This window comes from Strigops habroptila, chromosome 3 (assembly GCF_004027225.2).
Source record: "Strigops habroptila isolate Jane chromosome 3, bStrHab1.2.pri, whole genome shotgun sequence".
Taxonomy (NCBI): Eukaryota; Metazoa; Chordata; class Aves; order Psittaciformes; family Psittacidae; genus Strigops; species Strigops habroptila.
In genome coordinates, this window is record NC_044279.2 from 15,085 (window position 1) to 26,196 (window position 11,112).

Below are 11,112 nucleotides of genomic sequence, written 5' to 3' on the forward strand. Positions count from 1 at the left end.
TCACTCTCAAGCAGGCTCACTCTCAAATAGACTGGCTCAGACTTGCACTCAAATCTCATGTTCTGACCCACACAGAATCTCTGCGACAGACTCTCTGTGACAGAGACTCTCTCCGACTGTCTCTAACAGACTCTCTCTGACAGAATCCCTCAGACAGACTCTATCAGACAGATTCTCTGGCTTAGAGTCACACTCAAGACTCACACTGAGGCACACACAGGCTCACTCTCACGCAGACTCACTCTCAAACAGACTTGCTCAGACTCGCACTTAAATCACACATTCAGACCCACACAGAATCTCTCTGACATAGTCTCTCTGCCACAGATTGTCTGGCTCAGACTCTCTGAGACAGACTCTCTGCCTGAGAGTCACACTCAAGGCTCACATTGAGACACATGCAGACTCACTCTCAAACAGACTAGCTCAGACTCGCACTCAAATCTCACATTCAGACCCACATAGAATCTGACACAGACTATCTGCCAGGGACAGCCTGGCTCAGACTCTCTGGCTCAGAGTCACTCTCAGGACTCATATTGAGACACATGCAGGCTAACTCTCATGCAGGCTCACTCTCATACAGGCTCACTCTCACACAGACTGGCTCAGACTCTCACTCTAACCTCGCATTCAGACCCACACAGACTCTCTCTGGCTCAAACTCTCTGACACAGACTGATACAGACTGCCTGGCTCAGACAGTCTGTCTCAGATTGTTTGGCTCAGACTCTCTGGCTCAGAGTCACACTGAATCTTAGACTAGCACTCACATTCACTCAGATAGATTCACAGAGTCACTGTCAGAATCAGACTCAGTCTCACTCTTAGACTCTCATGCAGACTCACACTGAGACTGACACACTCAGAATCTCTCTCAAACTCTCTGGCTCACACTCAGACTCAGTCAGACAATCAGATTCACAGAGTGACAGTCTGCCTCAGACTCAGTCTTAGGCTCTCATGCAGACTAACACTCAGACTGACACGCTCAGTCTCAGTCACTAAGACTCAAGAGTCACAGACTCCCACTGAGTAAGACTCAGACTCACAGTCAGAGGCACACTATCAAACACAGACTCACAGGCTCAGACTCAGAAACTCAGAGATTCTGACTCAAACTCTGACTCTCAGACTCACATTCACACTCTCTCTCAGCATCATCAGACTCAGCGTCACACTCAGACTCACACTCTCATTCAAACTCACACTTAGAATCACACTCAGACGCAGACCCGCAATCAAAATCACACGCAGACTCAGACTCACAGAGTCACTCAGACTTACACTCAGACACACACTCAAAACTCACTAAGACTCACGCAGACTCACACTCTGACTCAGACTCAGACCCACTCAGACACTCAGAGTGAAACTCAAACTCAGTCACACTTATACACAGAGTCACTCAGACTCTCACTCCAACTCACAATCCAACTCATGCAGACTCACACTCACTCTCAGACTCAGTCTCTACACTAAGACTCACACTTAGACTCACACTCAAAACGCTGACTCAGACTCACACTCAGACACACACACTCAGTCTCTCAGAGTCAGACCCTCACGCTTAGATGCACACCCAGAGTCACTCAAATGCACACTCACAAACTCACTATCTTACACTCAGTCTCACAATCAAACTCTCACACTCACATCTCAAGCTCTACACCAAGACTCAGACTCAGTGTCACACTCAGACACACGCAAAGACTCAGCCTCACACTCAGCCTCACACTCACAAACTCAGACTCATGCACTAACACTCAAACTCACTCTCAGACTCACACTGACTTGCAGACTTACAGAGTAACTCTCAGACTCACACTCGGACTAAGACTCAGAAGAAAGCCTGAAGAAACTTGCATAAAGCTTGTGGAGAAAAGATGCGGCCTTGCTAGAAATACACAAATACACTGCTAACAACAGTGAAAAAGTGCAGAAGCATACAACAGACCCATATCAGTCGCTGAGGATCTCTGTGGGGTGACTATAGGCTGTCCATCACGCTGAGGGGGGTCTACTGGGAATCTAGAGGGCAGTCTATGGGGCTCTATGGGCTCTCTTTGAGTGTCCATGGGGTGCTGTGGATGGCTACGGCATTTCTATGGGTCTCTGAAGGTCACTATGGCGTGTCCATGGCTCATCAAGTGTTGCTGTGCTGTGTCTAGGGGTCGCTCTGGAGCCCTACGGGATGTCTATAGGGAGCCTATGAGGCGGGGGGGGCCTATACGGGATCTGCTGGGGTCTGTGGGGCTCTATGAGGTGTCCATGGGTTGCTCTGGATCACTACAGGGTATCTAAAAATAAAATCTTACTAGAAGTGACTAAGCCACATCTCAAGAAAACTGAAGAAAACTGAGCAAAAAGTGAGCAAAAAGCAAGCAAAAACTGAACAAAAAGTGAATAAAACTCAAATAAAATTGAAGGAAAGTTTGAAAAAAAAAAGAATGAAAATGAATAAAAAAATCGACTGGTGTTGGGATACTTACGGGTTGCAGAGGGGTAGTGGGGGCCCTATGGGGCACTGTGTCATTGATGATGCTGATGATGTCATCGCAGTCCTGGTGACATTATGACGCCAGGAGTCAATAAAAGCTGGTGGACATGTGATGTGGGTCTATAGGGCACTATGGGGATAGAGGGGAGGGGGGTGTCTATGGGTTGCTGTGGAGTATCTATGGGTGTCAATGGGTCACCATGGGGCAGTGTGGGGGTGGCTGTGGGTCTCACCTTCACAGGGGGCTCAGGTTGATCCTAGGCCGTGGGCCGGGCCCGATGCAGTCGCTCCGGCTTCATTAAACTCGATGGCAGTTAAATAAAACAGGCATAAAGGTGAAAAAGGAAGAAACACCAATGAAAGCGAATAAACCGTAATAAAAGGGAACAAAAGTGAATTAAATGTGAATGAAAAAGAAGAAAAGGGAAGAAATCTGAATAAATCTCCAAGAAAAGTGAATAAAACTGAATTGAAGATCACTCAAAGGAACTAAAAAGCAAATATATCTGAATAAAACAGCATAAAAGTGAATTAAAAGCAAATCCAAAGCAAGTACATGGGAGTTTGAGAGTGACAAAACCGTGCATAAAACTTGTGGAGAACAGCTGTGGCATTGCCAAAAATACACAACCTGCTGACAACAGGGACAAAGTGCAGAATCTTATAAAAGAAACAGTGTCAATGATGTGAGAACTTGTTAAACCTTGCAGAACTTGCTTAGCCTTGTGAAATTCGCCCGTCTCATGGGAACTGTCGCTTATGCACAGTAGAATGGCTCGGAGGATCTGAGGCAAAGGAGAAATGAGGAGGCACTTTGCAGGCGGCTGAAGCTCAGCTTTATCTTCAACAGATGTGTGGCTATGAAGCTTAGCGGCGCTCAGCTTGGCGTGGGGCCGTCCAGGAGCTGCTGGGCGAAGGTTTGTTCCGGCTTTGGTGGGCGGGAAGACGACGGTGACGGGGGAGGAAAGCGATTTAAATGGAAAGCGGATGATGGGGAAGGGGGGATAATGGCGGTTAGAGGGCATAGATGACGGGGAAGAAGGGATAATGGTAGTCAAGAGGGGAGAGATGGTGGGGAAGGGGGGATAATGGCGATTGAAGGGGATAGATAATAGGGAAGGAGGGATAATGGCGGTTAAAGGGGATAGATGAGGGGGAAGTGGGGGATAATGACGGCTAGGGGGGATAGATGACGGGGAAGGGGGGGATAATGGCTGTTAGGGGGGATAGATGATGCAAAAAGGGGGAATAGTGGGGTATGGGATAGAAGAAGCGGTGTGGAGGAACGGTGGTGGGGGGTAAGACAAAATGGTGGATGAGGGGGACAAGATGGCGGATGCAGGGGACAGCGCATAATGGTTGAGGACATGTTCTCCATTCCCGTATTCCTAAACTCCATCCCTCTAATACAGAATGGTGGGCGGTGGACACCAGATGGTGATGTTGGACACTCTCTGTGCCTGCAGGACCGGGCTGCTCTTGTGGGCTCCATCGTGTGGTCCCAGCTCCTGCCTCAGCACCAGCGTCACCCGGTGCAGGGCCGCGGGGCCAGCCCTGCCCGGTGCTGCTGCACCTCTGTGGGGATGGAGGTGGTGAGGAGGATGATGAGGAAGAGCCCATGGATCAGGATGTGGAGAGATTAACCCTCACCCTACCGAAACCTCTGCGCATCGAAGACGTGCATCAGCTCCCCGCGCCACAGCGGCAGCCCCTTGGTACGTGCAGCTCAGCAGTGAACCTCCAGCATTCCTGTCATCATTCGCATCATCCCGGATCCATCCCGGAGATGCAGGAAGATCCCTCGGTGGGTGCTGGCCAGTAGCTCCCTGGGGTGCAGCCCCAGGAGCTGCCGCCCAACGGTGCCAGAGGGTCCAAGGGGTGCAGCAGCACCTGGGGCAGCAGCTCCTGGTGCTGATCCCGGTGGCATTCCTGGTATTCCCGGGGCTCCATGCCCAGCAGCAGGTACTCCCCGGGGGACAGGTAGCCCACCCAACACAACGAGCTCCATAGGGTCCCCACTACCCCCCCCCAGCATAAGTTGGGGTTTGACTCTTTTATTCGCTTTCATTTTTATTCACTTTTCATTGAGTTTCATTCAGGTTTATTCACTTTTATTCATTTTTATTTGCTTTTTAATCACTTTACTGACATTTTATTGACTTTTCATTCAGTTTTCTTCCGATTTGATTTAGTCACTTTTAGTAACATTCTCTTTTTTTAGGTTCCTCATAGTGACCCAGAGCAACCCCTGGACATCCCATAGACCCCCCCTTGGATCCTTTATAGGACCCCCAGCCTCATAGAGTCCCTCTAGACATAATGGCTTAGATGACTAGGGAAGGTGAGTGGCGGCATAGGTTGTGAAGGGCTACAGTCTCAGCTGCCAGCACTTGCCTCTGACACTTGACCTTTGACCCCTGACCTTTGATCCTTGACCCTTCACCATGACTGCTGGCTTTTTTACCTGTGACACTTCACACTGACCTTTGACCTTTCACCTCTGGCATTTGACCAATGACTTTTGGGCTTTGACCCCTGACCTATGACCCCCCTGCAGAGCCACTTGTCTCCATCCACCCTAACCCTGGCCACAGCCTGGACCATGCCCGCAGCCTCCCCAACACCAGCCCCACTCCCTCACCAGCACCATGCTCCACCTGTACCCTGGCCCCACCACAATTGTGCCTCCACCCACAGCCTAGACCACGCCCCCATCCCTCATGGGCCTGACCCCAGCACAGGACCTACCCCTTCACGAGCCCCGCCCCCTGGCCGAGACCACGCCCATAATCCCACAGTAGCCCAACCCACATCACAGCTCACACCTCCCAGTCCTTTACTGACCCCGCCCCTACCATAGCCCCCCCCCACCCTTGGCTGGGCTCACACCCAGCATGGAACCACACCTCCAGCCTAAGCACACCCCCAGGCGTTCATCAACCCCAGCTCTGGTCCCGCCCCCCAGCCCTGGCCACACCCCCCAGCATGGTCCCACCTCAGGCCTGCTTCAGATCTGCCCACCCAGCCCCGTCCTGGCCACGCCCCCAGCCCCACTCTAGCCACACCCACATCCCTAGACAAGGAGAAGCCCCTAAGCATGGCCCCGCCCTCTTGGGGCCACGCCCCTGGCCCTGTTCAATCCCTCCCGGGTCCTAGTGCCCACCCGATGCATGCTACTGCTCGCCGGCCGGGTCCTCGGTCCTGCCCTCACTCCCGCCCGCTGGATCCTAGTGCCCACCAGTGGGTTCTACTGCTGCCCTCACCCCCACCCGCCCGTTACTAGTGCCCGCCCACCGGTTCCTAGATTCTGCCAGCCGGGTCCTAGTGGCCGCCTTCCCACCCGCCTGCCAGGTCCTACTGCCCGCCTGCTGGATCCTAGTGCCTGCCTCCTCACCCACCTGCCGGGTCCTGCTGCCCATCCTCACACCCACCCACCTTCCCTACTAATCCCGCCCAGAGCCCTGACCACGCCCCTACCCAAGCCACGCCCTCTGTCACAAAGCCCCCCAACCACAGGCCAACCTGAATCCTGCCCCTAGCTGAGACCCCACCCCGGCCACTCCCCCAGCCCCAGCCTACACCACGCCCCCAGCAGTCCCCGACCCTTGTCTACACCACAGCTCCACCCCTCACTAGCCCTGGCCCCACCCACATCCACGCCACTTGTCTCTCATTGGCCCACCCCAACAGAGGCCTCACTCCTGGTACTACCCACCTCTTAGTCTAGACCATACCCACCCTCCTACATTAGCCCCTCCCACAGCACAAACCACACCCCCAGGCCTTAATTAAACTGGCCTCTCCAGGGGTCCTCCCACAGCACAGACCACACCCCCAGGCCTTTAGTAACCCCACCCCTCCCAGAGCTCTCCCACAGCACAGATCACACACCCAGGCCTTTAGTAACCCCGCCCCTCCCAGAGCCCTTCCGCAGCACAGACCACGCCCCCAGGCCTTTATTAACCCCGCCCCTCCCAGAGCCACACCCACCCCAGACCCATCATATTGTGATCATTATGTGATCACTATGGGATGCCTAGAGGGGCTGCAGGGCTCTATGAGTTGCTCTGGGTCTCTATGGGGCATCTAAAACCAAAAAAAAGTTACTAAAAGAGACTAAAAAGCAAATAAATCTGAAGAAAAAAATGAATAAAAAAGCAAATAAAGCTGAATAAAACCACGTAAAGACAATAAAAAGCAAAAGTGAATAATGTCATTATAAATTATTACAAAGCAAATAAAGAGGAATAAAAGTGAACAAGCCTGAATGAATCTCGAATAAAAGTGAATGAAAGTTCATAAAAATGAATGAAAGTCAATAAAAAAAAAATCGATTGGTCTTGGGGTACTTATGGGGCGCGACAGGCTAATGGGGGCCCTATGGGGCACCGTGGTGGTTGACGATGCTGCTGCTGCTGCTGTCATCACAGTCCTGGTGATGTCACAACACCATAAGTCAATAAAAGCCGTGGGGCATGTGTTGTGCCTCTACAGGGAACTATGGGGCAGAGTGTGGTGGGGGTGTCTATGGTGTGCTATGTGGCAGTGGAGGGTGTCCATGGGGCTCTATGGGTTGTCATGCGGCCATGTGTGGGTCTATAAGGTATCTAACAGTTGCTGTGGGTCTCTATGGAGTGTCTAGGGGTGGCCATGGCTCACTACGGGGTGTCCATGGGTCTCTATGGGTCACTATAGGGTATCTATGGGGTATCTATAGGTCACAGTGGGTCATTATGGGGATCTGTGTGTCTCTATGGGGCGTCTATGAGTTGCTATGGAGTGTCCATGGGTTACTACGGCGTATCTACTGGTCACTGTGGGTCTCTATGGGATGTCTATAGGGTGTCCATGGGGTGCTGTGGATGGCTTGGGACTGTCTATAGGTCGCTCTGAGGTGTCTATGGGTCAGTATGTGATGTTTATGGGTGTCTGTAGGTAACTATGGTGTGTCCGTGGGCCGCTAAGAGTTGCTCTGTGGTGTCTATGGGTCGCTCTGGGATCCTATGGGATGTCTACAGGGAGGCTATGAGGCTGAGTGGGTCTATAGGGGATCTACTGTGGTCTGTGGGGCTCTATGAGGTGTCCACGGGTTGCTCTGGGTATGCCATGGCATACCTAAAAAAAAACCCAAGTTAATTTAAGTGACTAAATCAAATATATAGAAAGCTGGGGGGGGGGAAGTGAATAAAAACAGCATTAAAGTGAATAAAGAGGTTAAACAGTGAATAAAACTGAATAAAAGTGAACAAGCCTGAAGACAATTCGAATAAAAGTGAATGAAAGTTGATAAAAATGAAAGTCAATTAAAAAAAAAAATCGATTAGTGTTGGGGTACTTATGGGGTGCAGGAGGGTAGCGGAAGCTCTATGGGGCACTTGGGGACCCCCTATGGGGCTCTTGGGGGTCCCTATAGGGCACCGTGCCACTGATGATGCTGATGATGTCATCACGGTCCTGGTGACATCACAACACCATAAGTCAATAAAAGCTGTGGGGAATGTGTTTTGCATCTATAGGGAACTATGGCGCAGTGGGGAGGGGGTCTATAGGGTGCTATGTGGGAGTGCAGGGTGTGTATAGGGCTCTATGGCTTGTAATGGGGCCATGTGTGGGTCTACAGGGTATCTAGCAGTTGCTGTGGGTCTCTGTGGGGCGTCTAGGGGTGGCCATGGCTCACTACGGGGTGTCCAGGGCTCACTATAGGGTGTCTATAGGGTATCTACAGGTCGCAGTGGGTCATTATGGGGATCTATGGGGCATCCATGAGTCACTTTGGAGTATCCATGGGTTGCTGTGGGGTGTCTGTCAGCCACTGTGGGTCTCTATGGGATGTCTACAGGGTGTCCATGGGGTGCTGTGGATGGCTATGGGTTGCTATGGGCTGTCTATGGGTCTCTGTAGATCACTATGGTGTGCCCATGGTTCATCAAGAGTTCCTGTGGGGTGTCTATGGATTGCTCTGGGACCCTATGGGATGTCTATAGTGAGTGTATGAGGCTGGGGGGGGTAGTATAGGGGATCTATGGGGCTCTATGAGGTGTCCATGGGTTGCTCTGGGTCACTAAGGGATACCTAAACAAAAAAAAGTTACTAAAAGTGAATAAATCAAAGGGAGCAAAAAGGAAGCAAAAAGGGAATGAAAGTTTAAAAAAAAAAACATGAATGAAAGCGAATAGTAGTGGGGTCCCTATGGGTCACTGTGTCATTGATGATGCTGATGATGTCATCACAGTCCTGGTGACATCATGACGCCAGGAGTCAATAAAAGTGGGAGGACACGTCTTGTGGGTCTATAGGGCACAATGGGGCTGGGGGCGGGGGGCGTGTCTGTCGGGTTGCTGTGGGTTATCTATGGAGTGTCACTGGGTCACCATGGGGCAGTGTGGGGGTGGCTGTGGGTCTCACCTTCACAGGGGGCTCAGGTCGATCCTGGGGCATGGGCCGGGCCCGGTGCAGTCGCTCCGGCTCCGTTAAACTGGATTGCAGTTAAATAAAACAGGCATAAAGGTGAAAAGGGAAGAAACACCAACGAAAGTGAATAAACCTTAATAAAACGGAACAAAAGTGAATTAAATGTGAATGAAAAAGAAGAAAAGGGAATGAATCCGAATAAATCTCCAAGAAAAGTGAATAACACTGAATTGAAGATCACTCAAAGGAACTAAAAAGCAAATACATCTGAATAAAACAGCACAGAAGTGAATCAAAAGCAAATCCAAAGCAAGTACATGGGAGTTCAAGAGTGACAAAAATGTGCATAAAGCTTGTGGAGAAAAGCCGTGGCCTTGCCAAAAATACACAACCTGCTGACAACAGGGACAAAGTGCAGAATCTTACAAAAGCCCTGTGGTTCTATGAAAAAGAAACAGTGTCAATAATGTGAGAACTTGTTAAACCTTGCAGATCTTGCTTAGCCTTGTGAAACTCGCCCATCTCATGGGAACTGTCACTTAGGCACAGTAGAATGGCTCGGAGGATCTGAGGCAAAGGAGAAAGGAGGCACTTTGCAGGCAGGGAAAGTATCAAATAGGTGGACACTGACTGCAAATGGAGAACCCTGAACCACGTGTGTCTGGTGGAGATCTCCCTTTATTCGAATAAAGCTTTAAACCTCCCTCTGCCTCATGAGCTCTTATTGAAACCAGGCGTTCCCAACACAGCTGAATAAAAAGTGATTAAAAGTGAATTCAAGCTAATAAAAAATTGAGTAAAAGCAAGTAAAAGTGAATATGCCTCAATAAAAAGTGAATAAATGCGAACAGAAGTGATTAGAAATCGGGAAAAAAAAACCCGAAAACCTGAAAAAAGTGACTAAAAAGTGAATATAAAGTGACTAAGAAGAGAAAAAAGTTAATAAAGTGACTAAAAGTCAGTATTAAGTGAATAAAACTCAATAAAAAACTGCATAAGGGAATAAAAGTGAACAAAAGTGATAAAATCTCGACTAAAACGCAAATAAATTTATAGAGTCGTAAATAAACGCAAAGTAAATCAAGCTTAATTAAATGCACTGATGAACCATGAGCCCCAGCCCTTGCTGCCCCCCGCGCCCCCACCCCGCTTTCCCCCCGCCGCTCTTTCAGCCGCTGCCGCCCCCCCGCCACCGCTCCTGCCGTGGGCGCCACCCCTGTCCTTGCCGCTGCCACTGCTCTGGCCGCCGCCGTCCCCTCCGCTGCTACCACCCCTACCGCCGCTCCTGTCATTCCCTTTACTGCCTCGCCCGCAGCCACCGCCCCTTCCGCCGCTGCCTCCGCCGCTGCCTCCGCCCCTGCCGCTCCCGCCCTCCCCCCGTATCGCTCCTGCAGCCGGCACTGCCCCCTGCCCTTGCCGCTCCTTCCCTGACGCTCCTGCCGCCGCCACCCCTACCGCCCCCCCATCGCCGCTCCCACCGCCCCTTTTACTACCTCGCCCGCCGCCACTCCTGCTGCCGAGGCCGCCCCCGCCGCCGCCGCCCCTGCCGCCGCCGGCGGAAAAGTACCTCCTGCGCTACACCGCCCCTTTTATAACCTCGCCCGCTCCCGCCTCCCAGCCAATCACTGCGCTGCTCGCCTCACAGCGAGGGCGGGACATGGAGGCGGCGGGATAGCGTCGTCCAATCCCTGGCCGCCTCTCCCTTAGCTACAGCGCGCAGCTGAGGGGACGCCTTCCCGCCTAGCGACCGGCGGCCAATCAGCTGTGCCCCTCGGTGTGAGGGAGCGATGGTGGCGGGCGGGGAGGAAGGAGGAGAAGGTGGCGGCAGCGGCGGCTGAAATGCGGCTTTATCTTCCAGACCTGCGCGGCTATTCATTTTTCTTCACTTTTTAATAATTTTATTGACTTTTTATTCAGTTTGCATTCAGTTTTCTTCTGATTTGATTTAGTCACTTTTAATAATATTTTTTTTTTTTACATATCCCATGGCGACCCAGAGCAACCCCTGGACACCCCACAGACCCCCCCCCCCCCCCCAGATCCTTTATCGGCCCGCCCAGCCTCATAGACTCACTATAGACATCCCATAGGATCCCAGAGTGACCCATAAACACTCCACAGCAACTCTTAGTGAACCATGGATGTGCCATAGTGATCTACAGAGAGCCATAGATAACCCATACACATCCATAGCACCACAT

At 51.4% G+C, this 11,112-nt stretch overlaps 1 long non-coding RNA gene across 2 annotated transcripts; it reads right to left on the reverse strand.

Moving 5' to 3' along the window:
- Positions 1 to 2,486: 2,486 nt before the first annotated feature.
- On the reverse strand, positions 2,487 to 5,144 carry LOC115601741. Of its 2 annotated transcripts, none has more exons than XR_003989471.1 (3): positions 4,156 to 5,144; positions 2,734 to 4,075; positions 2,487 to 2,630 (listed from the first exon to the last, which is right to left on the reverse strand). It is a non-coding gene; the product is annotated as an uncharacterized LOC115601741 (long non-coding RNA). The 2 variants fall into 2 exon arrangements; XR_003989472.1 differs by having other exon boundaries at positions 2,493 to 2,564.
- Between the last annotated feature and the right edge of the window lie 5,968 nt (positions 5,145 to 11,112).